We start from the raw sequence: 10,109 nt of genomic DNA, 5'->3' as shown, positions 1-10,109 counted from the left end.
GAATGTAAGTATCTGGGCTATTAAGTTTATACTGAAATATTTTCTATGTATGTAATATTTCAACAAACACATAATTTATTCATGATCAAATACTAAATTGAGATTTTATAACATTTTTAATAAGCTGTAAAGCTTGTAAATTTGTTTACTTTATTACAACTACAATTTTTCAGCCCTTTTCCAGAATTTGAACTAATTTCATCATAAAGACTGATCTATTTATAATTTATCGATTACAATTTTTAGACAATTAAACCTGGTTAAAGAAACTTTTATTTTGGAAAAAGAACTGCTGCTGTTTCAAGACATGCGCACTAGCTGCGACATCTAGTGACGACATTTACCGGGCTTTAACGGTTGTTGCTGCATGAAGTGCAATTTCTCTGAGGTAAGACTTTTTGGAAGTTATTTAACGTAATTTTAATGCATAAAATATTTATACTCTGCACATATTAGGTATATGTAAACTTCATTTAAAAGAAGGACAAACTGGTGTGACTGATATATAGTATACGTAATTTTTTAAATGACCACAATCCCACTTCAACAAATATGTAAATTAGCATTTGAATTTATTATTAAAATACCGAAGTTTTTCTAGATAAATTTGAGTAGAAAAATAGATTTTTATAATTTATCTGACAAGGAGAATTCGGACATAAGAAATGAACTCTGCTCAGTTTAATGAACTTACTTAAACAGTAATATTTCATTTAGGAAAACAAACGAATAATATTTCGCAACTAAAACTGGTCTGAGGATTTGCCTCAGCAGTCAATGCAGCATGCGGGAGTAACTGAGGGATCGTGAAGCGATTCTGCTAAACTCTCGTAGCCACCTCAGCCAGTTCCGCTATTATACAGCTGACTGAGGTAATTTTTTTACCAATGGATAACTTTGGTTTAAATTTCACAGAACAGAGAGCATTGCAGCTACAGGACACAGCTGGTAGTTAAACTTCTTTACTTAAAGTGCACCTGCAGTAAAAATATTTCCACCTCACTGTTGCACAACATTAAAACCGATTTCACCTATTGAAAGATACTTTGTAGAAAATGAGTGAACCTTAATTATGTAATTATTACTCGACATTTTGTATCTATGATGTGTCTGTCTGTTATGCAACTTAACAACTTATTGTGATTGTTTTTGTCACATTTAGATTTCTCAAGATCATCAGTTTGGACAGAATTCATTTGAAGAATTAATGTAAGTAAAAGTACAATATTGGACGGGGCATGGATATTTCTTGGGAATCAGTTTTGTTGCATTGTTAATGTCAGGACTGTCTGATGTGTCAATTGGGGCCAGAAGTATGATAGGGATTTGTTTAGGGCTACAAATATATATTACAAATAACAAGTCTTTAAAAAGTCTTTACATTAAGTAGTCTAAACTAAACTTTGATATGTAAACGTTGTTATGTAAACTATAATAACAAGATATTTTATTAGATCACACTTCCAGCTTATGGATTTGGCATTTGCAGTCATTTTGAAATATAAATATAATGGTAGAGGAAACACTATTATCTGTGGATGTGTGTGATAAAGAGTAAGGAAAACTTAGTGGTGTGCCCTTATTCTAGTACTTATGTTTCTAGTAGCTATGTTTACATGCAACCAATTAATCAGTTTGTAATCGTATTGATGGCTCAATCGTATTAAAAAGCCGTCATGTAAAAACCTTAATCAATACGATTGAGGTAGATTGGATGCAAATTTGGATCGTATTGAAAGGGGTGGTGTAGTCCAATCTGTGATCCGATCACCAGGAGAAAAGGATGCATGTAAATGCGTGAATCGAAGTATTTTGTCGGATGCAAAAATACATTGTGCATGTGCGCAGAAAATTTGTGCTCAAGTTCACGTCTTATATTTACCTCTTATTTGCTTTGGTTTGGCTTTGGGGTGGCATTGCCAAGTCCTCTTTTTTTCGTTCAGATTTTGTCACGGCTAGTCCGTGACATGTTTTGTGTATTGCACTGATCCGTCTCACCTGGACTCTCATTGACTCATTACGCCAATACACCACACCTGTCTTATGTTAATTGTCTTTGTATTTATATGCCTTGTTTCTGTCACACCGGTTGCCGGATCATTGTCATTGTCTTTACTTCCCTGTCTGTTCCTGTTTCTTGTATTGGATGTTTCCTTTGTTACCTGCCCGTTGTTTTATTCTCGTGTTTTGTTTCTCGTTCAGTTAATAAATGTTATTTATTTCAATGTGAACTCTGCACTTGCGTCCTAACTTCCTCACTCCTGCATCCCAGTCGTGACAGATTTGGGCTACTGTTTAAACTGTCTTCGCGAGTTGTTTTTTCTGCTGGTCAGATATGAAAGGATTTTGTTTATTAGTTATTGGTATTTGGGCTGTGATAAGTCATTGGGATGCTTTTGGCCTAGTTTTGAATGTCCATGGGCATGGTTTTGATACGTGAAGCTGCCAACCCTGGCTGTGCGCTTGCGCAGATGTTCGGTTTATATAAAATGTACATGTAAACAAACATTTTGAGGTGCAAACATTTAAACATGTTTAGGGTGCATGTAAACTGTATTGTTGTAACCTTCAATCGGATTAAATTCAGTCGGATTGACAATTTTTTTTGCATGTAAACATCCCAGATAGCAATTGACATCTGGCCCAGATGTGGCCCACATCTCCCACATTCTTCTGGCTCACATACCGCATGGAATGACGGCGATGACTCAACCTGAGTGCGCTCCCAGATGTCAGTCACTTCACTGCCATCTGGGCCAGATGTGACCCATGCCATTTCTGAAATGTGGCCCCTATCCGTCCCAGTTATGGCTGACTTCTGGCAACCGCACTTAGGTTGAGTCATTGCTGTCATTCCATGCAGTAGCGTCTTCTAAGCTGTGGAACACATCTACTCTTACTATATGCTAATTAACCTATAGTAAAGAAAAAACTCAAACTCATATAGTCAAAATTTCTTTATTAAAGATCAAAATCCAATACAGATAATAATTTATAAATAAACATAAATTATTATATTTGTCAAACATGTTAGTTAAATTAATGTTATATAGTAAGATATACTGGAGCCCATAGATGCATGTGCGTTGCCCTAGTTACATGCCTGGCCAAACTTAAAGGGTTATTTCATCCAAAATAAAAATTATGTAATTAATGACCCTCATGTCATTCCAAACCCGTAACACATCCGTTCATCTTTGGAAACAGTTTAAGATAATTTAGATATGTGAATACATAATCAAATATATACTGTACATGTCCAGAAAGGTAATAAAAACATCATCAAAGTAGTCCATGTGATATCAGTGGGTCAGTTGGAATGCGTTGAAGCATAAATTTTGGTCCAAAAATAACAGAAATTACGACTTTATTCAGCATCGTCTTTTCTTCCAGGTCTGTTGTGAACCTCGTGCACAACACTGGAGTGACGCTGCTGACATGTTATCTTGTTTGCCCAAGCTTTTTCTTGTTCCCAAGCTTTTTTTACAGTCTGAGGGAGACGCACGCTATAAACAAAACAATCTTCACAAACATGCTCTGAGGATAACACGTCAGCAGCGTCACTGTGCACGCTGTTTTATTACCTTTCTGGAAATGGACAGTATACCATAATTTTTTTTTTCAAAGATCTGTAGAAAATTGTAAAGCTTAATTTTACACAGTAACATTAGATCAATGTAATGGTTGAAATGCTTTAGCTATGATTTGATCTAAGGCTATTTACTGGTTATTTATTTTGTTTGTTATCAGAAAAAAACTGCTCCAGAGATACTCGGTTGTTATTGAATCTATGTGGAGGTCTACCCGAAGTTAAGTTTGGGCCATAAAAGTGATTTGTTTATGTTGTTGCCACTGAAACCATCTATATTAACACACAAACGTACAACTACCATCTCCTTACATACAAAACTCTGATATTATACTCAACATTTCTTAATAAACGTATAAAAATCACAATAGGGATAGTTACTGAAAAATTAAAACTGTAATCATTTGCTCACCCAAAGGTTGTTCCAAACCTGTATAATTTATAACAGTCAGTAACTGAACAAATACATTTGATAGAGTTTGAAACATCTTGATGGTAAGTAAATGAGTTTCCATTTTTGGGTGAGTGTTGGACTTTAAGGCATCCAATGCATGTTCATAATTTGAGAAAGACACAAATATCTAAATTGAATATTTATTGATCAGATATGAAAAAGTTTTACAGCGCGCTGGGTCATTTCAAAGCCACAATCGGCAAGCAACGAGCCCCCAGCATTTGGGGAAACAATTATTTATAGAGTATGTGACGTCGATCTTCTTCTTAGAATCTCCACCCACAAAGGCTGCTTTTCCTCGTTAATCTGACTCCCTTACCACGCCCAGTTTCAGCCTGTTAGGGAAGAAATGACACACACACACACACACACACACACACACACACACACACACACAAAGAACAAGCACAGGAGATTCTGTTCTTCAAGGTTGAGCTGCCATGCCCCCATTAGGTTATTCTGTATGCAACCTTCATTTCATTGGTTAATACACATTTATCCAAGACAACATCTTATATTTATTACATCAATTATTCAATGATTAATACTGATTAAGTAAGAAATACATTGCATATTTTATCCTGTGAATATTAAAGCATTGGTTAATAACATGGTTGTCTGTTTGCTTTTCTTCCATAGGCCTCGCTCTTATCTTGACTATTACCAGATGCACATTCCTAGCTAATCTCCTTTGCAGCTTTTACACAGCACACAAGCTGCTCCCCCTCAGTAACTTTCCACTCTCAAACACAAACACCTCATTTCTACATAATAGCTCATTGCATATATGAAACACACAATGTTTATAGAATAAAATGATTAATTAAAGAAATATAAAATGGAACAAAATTAATTTCCACAATTCCCTCTCTTGACCTCTGAAAGGTCTTCTTCATCTTCTTCATCATCCTCGAGTTTCTTTACGCCTAATAGGGCATGCTGTATGGGGGTGGGTTGTTCTCTTTTTTCTCTATTGCAGATACTATTAATCTGTTGCACAGGGATCTCGTCAGACACTTGTCTTTTGTTGTTGTCTTGGACCTCTTGTCAATTTTCAGATTACCTCAGTTACTTATACTAATTATTATGGTGATTATAATTGCAGTTATAACCTCTAGGGCCCACAGAACCTTCCATTTTCCATATAGCTCCATCTCTGTGGAAAAAATACACTTATGCCTATTGGCTAATACTAATAAAATAATAATAATTGTAAATTCAAAAAGGAAAAAGAAAATTGAAATGTAACATTAATACTGTAGAATTGTATAAGAAACTTAGAAATTAAATTCAAAAGAAAACATTGAAATGTAAAATTATATAAGAAACTTAAGAAATTCAAAGGTCAATATACCCAGGTCATAATGAATAAACAGTAATTATAATGTTCAGGTCGAACAAGCACAGGAGATTCTGTTCTTCAAGGTTGAGCTGCCATGCCCCCATTAGGTTATTCTGTATGCAACCTTCATTTCATTGGTTAATACACATTTATCCAAGACAACATCTTATATTTATTACATCAATTATTCAATGATTAATACTGATTAAGTAAGAAATACATTGCATATTTTATCCTGTGAATATTAAAGCATTGGTTAATAACATGGTTGTCTGTTTGCTTTTCTTCCTCAGGCCTCGCTCTTATCTTGACTATTACCAGATGCACATTCCTAGCTAATCTCCTTTGCAGCTTTTACACAGCACACAAGCTGCTCCCCCTCAGTAACTTTCCACTCTCAAACACAAACACCTCATTTCTACATAATAGCTCAGTGCATATATGAAACACACACAATGTTTATAGAATAAAATGATTAATTAAAGAAATATAAAATGGAACAAAATTAATTTCCACATGAGCTATGCCTTTAAATCTTCTCTTTTGCGCAACGACCTCCATCTCTGTCTGTGGCAAGCTGCAACCATGTCTTAACCCAGTGCTCAATCTCTTGGTCTGTAGCAGATAGTTGCTGTTAATCTGTTTCTTCTGACTGCAGCTACGATGACAAATGTAAACAGTGAGGTAGATAATAAGTATAAAAAAATCTAACATTTATAGGGTATACACATATTAGCTGACACCAAACATGAATAAATAACATTAGTTATTGTCAAAAAGACTTACCAATAATCAGTTTTTAGTGGTATAGTTTTCTGTGGTGTCCTGTAATGCCGCCTTCTCATTGATAGCCTGTCAGACTAACTGGAGAAGTATGTAGTTTGTGAGCAGGAAGTTCATAATTCTTCAAAACACCGTCTTTAACTGTGGTGCCTCCTCTCAAGAATAAATTGTTTTGAAAACTGTAAAATTTAATGAAAAATGAAGAAACAAGTCAAATCTCATTTTTGAGAAGAATATAGACAAACTGTGGGGTGGTAAAACTGATAGAGTTCCTTTGAAATACTTGGACTACTTGCACAGAGCTTTTGTGACACAGTTCTGTTTTAAAATGAAAGGGGAGCGCAGGGCAAAGCCTAATGCTTTTTGTTTTTTCTCAATAATTCAAAACATACATACATACATACATACATACATACATACATATATATATATATATATATATATATATATATATATAGCCTATATATTAATTACATCTTAAAGGTAAGATAACCTCACAGTTGTTTTAAATCTCAAAATGTAAGATGTTTTATGAGTAAAGTTGATTGTTTCAAATGTAACATGTATTTACTTCCAAGATTTATTTAGTAATGATGAGGAATTTCATACTCATATAATGATAATTAAGTGTAACTGGCTTAATTCAGTAACATATTATAAAAGTACTTGTGATCATAATACTAGCTAACTAGCTAAATTAATGTAAAATTACTAAAGTTTGCAACTTGAACCCGTTTGCAGTGGGAGTCGAACCGGCCCGTCATACTAGTCATTTGCTCTCAAAGTTTAGGTATACTTCACTTTCAGAGTGGGAAAGTAAAGTAAATGCATTTTGAGGCAGACAGCGCGAATTCTGTAATCTCAGTTTCACTTTTGCGTGCTCAGGGCTGTTCACACATTCACTATATTATTTAATGATATATAAATGGCCTAGATTTTTTTACACATTTTCTAAGGGTGTACCTACATTATATGAACCCTGTATGAAATGTAAAACTTTATCTGTCACTGTAAAACACTCTGGTATGCGCAATACAAATACATGCCGCGTCTCACCACATCCTAAAGGTCCCCAGATAACAGAGGTGTGTTTGACATCATGCATGCTGTGCGGACCGATCGGTTTATTACATTAAAGCGTAACTAAACCCCTGGTCAGAGCCTGACTCCACCCACTGGCAATATTTGAAAAATGCAAGAAAAGTGGGCAGATCCCAACGGAGATAGAGGGGACGAACTAAGCTCGTACCAAGTGTGTGGTGAGATCGTAACAAGGGCGTGGTGAGCTTGAACCTGCTTACGTCACGAGTCATTTTTTGGACCCAACATCCAATAGGAAAATTCAACTGCAGTAGCCACCGTTCAACCTGAAGAGGGCAGCACTCAGACGTTTTTACACCATATATTGCAGTATTGAAACACTTTATATCCAAATGTCAAAAAACTTACTAAAATCAATGAAAAGCACTAATAAAGCATCATTCTTACAGATCAGCAACTAAAAATATGCTTTTAAATCTCTGTTGTGGTTATTTAATGTCATACGCTAAACGATATGCACAGCGTGCATGATTTCAAACACACCTTATAAGCCATGAACTCATAGTTACAATGAACTCCATCACAGATATCTTCCAGTTTTCTTAAAAACAATTGTATCATTAATTACGTGGGCCTACTTGGGTACAAATCATAAAGTATAGTGTGAGTGCAGATGAGTGGGGGAGTGGGGACAATCATACTCTGGTACGGTTCGGTCTTTTAAAGGAGCATTTCACCCGTAGAAACATTAATCTTTATTGAAAGTGCATCATATTTGTAGTCGAAATGTAACATACATTTCGAATTTGGTGCCTATTTGACCGAGAAAAGGGTTGTTTGTAGTCTCACTCCCTCAACAAAGATATTGGACTTCCTTCTTTCAATGATGCAAAATGATGATTTTTACATCATTGAAAGAAGGAAGTGCAACACTGAAATCTGTATTTCTCCTGTCTCAGCGGAAACTGAGGAAATGATGCACGACCATTCAAAAACATGACTGGGGTTCTAACTATACAAAGCTTAATGCAAATGGGTGAAGTGTCCCTTTAAGTATGATAAGTAAGTGCGCCCTAATATAACTTTGTGCTCGTCTGAAAGAAGATGAGCATATTTATTAACATGGATTAAATCATGCGGAAAATTTTCATTATTCTGTGAACTATTACTCTATTATAATAGACTATTATTTTAACCCTGGAGAATCAACGGGTCAAATTTGGCCAATGTTAATCAATGCTAAGAGAAGGGTTCTTGGGTTCTCCAGGGTTAATTTTCTATTCATCCAAAAATCCTGAAAAACACTAAAACATGAAGCAACACAACTGTTGATAATCAGAAATGTTCATTGAGCTGCAAATCAGCGTATTAGAATGATCTCTGAAGAATATTGTGACACTGAAGACTGGAGTAATGATGCAAAAATTTCAACATTAATCACAAGAATAAATTACAGTTTACAATGTATTCACATTATAAACAGCTCATTTACTTTGTGATAATGTTTCACAACATTTCTGTTTTTACTGTATTTTTGGTCAAATAAATAATCACAAGCCTAAACTTTTGAATAGCAGTGTATAAGTTTGAGGTTTTACTTACTAGTCATATGGTTTAGAGATGTTTTCTGACAGCTCTGTTCCAACCCTACTGCTCGGCCATTAGCATGGACAAATCTACAAACATAACATTCAATCTGTCACAGAGAAAACAATATATATATATATATATATATATATATATATATATATATATATATATATATATATATATATATATATAGGCTATATATATATAAAATATGCAGTGTAAGATTTACTTATTTAATATTGCTCACACAATGCTACTCACCTTTGGATGTCAACATCTTAAAATAACTGTGATAAATGTGGAAAATTTGAAAAGCAGTTTTCTACATCTGTTTGCAACTCCCTTCAGAAAATGTTGAAATCTTGAGGTTCTCTTCTATTATAGAGGGTTTTTGTCACTCCGGAATCAGAGAACAACATGTATGTATTTATTTGTATACGATAAAACATACGTACTAACGTTAGTAGCTTCAGCGTTCCGTCCAATTTAACACAGTTTAGATGTTACAGTACATCGCATATTTAGGCTAAATAAATTTGCCTACTTCCAGTCATGCACTGACAACGTTAACAAAGACTTTGAAACCTCTCATCTATGTTTTCAAAAGCCCAAACGCTCATAAACAAGAGCAAAAGCTAACGCTTATAGACGGTTTCAGCAGTAACAACATAACTTACAGTAAAGAGGCTTTTGTGGAAAACACATAACTTCCGTTAAACTCTGCTAAGCAAAAATAACAACAAAGACCTAGCTTATAACAAGCAAATTAACAACACGTATATTACATTCGAAACAAAACAAAAATATTTTCGACGAGTTACTTTTTCAAGAGATCAGGGGCCGGATTCACAAAACATTCTTAAGAAGAAAAATCTTCTTAACTGCCATTTTAATCTTAAATTCAAGCTTAAGAAAAAAGTTAAGAATATTTGGGATTCTAAAAAAAGTTTCTTAAGAAAGTTCTTATTTTTTTCCTTAAGTATGTTCTTAAGAAAAAACGTAAGAAGAATTCCAATTCTCAAAAAATAAACTGTCTTAAATAACATCTTAAAGTTAGGATAACCTTACAGTAGTCTTAAATCTCAAAATGTAAGATGTTTTATAAGTTAATGTGATTGTTTTAAATATGACATGTTGTTTGTAGTCTGAAATGGCAATTTAATCAGTTTACTTCACATAGATTAGTTTAAAGAGGAATTCCACACTCATATAATGAAGGTTAATGGCTACTCAGTATATGAAACACAAATAAGTATTAGTGATAATGTTAGCAAACATTTAACTTCCTCCGTAATAGCCTACATTCATTG

The 10,109-nt window shown here is 34.3% G+C and overlaps 1 long non-coding RNA gene across 1 annotated transcript; it reads right to left on the bottom strand.

Moving 5' to 3' along the window:
- Positions 1-5,446: 5,446 nt before the first annotated feature.
- LOC129434873 (uncharacterized) lies at positions 5,447-9,832 on the bottom strand. Its single transcript, XR_008641010.2, has 4 exons — positions 9,061-9,832; positions 8,812-8,885; positions 6,172-6,347; positions 5,447-6,043 (listed from the first exon to the last, which is right to left on the bottom strand). It is a non-coding gene; the product is annotated as an uncharacterized lncRNA (long non-coding RNA).
- Between the last annotated feature and the right edge of the window lie 277 nt (positions 9,833-10,109).

Source organism: Misgurnus anguillicaudatus, chromosome 5, assembly GCF_027580225.2.
Source record: "Misgurnus anguillicaudatus chromosome 5, ASM2758022v2, whole genome shotgun sequence".
NCBI lineage: Eukaryota > Metazoa > Chordata > Actinopteri > Cypriniformes > Cobitidae > Misgurnus > Misgurnus anguillicaudatus.
Note: the sequence above shows the minus strand (reverse complement) of the source record. Positions and strands in the feature narration are given on the sequence as shown.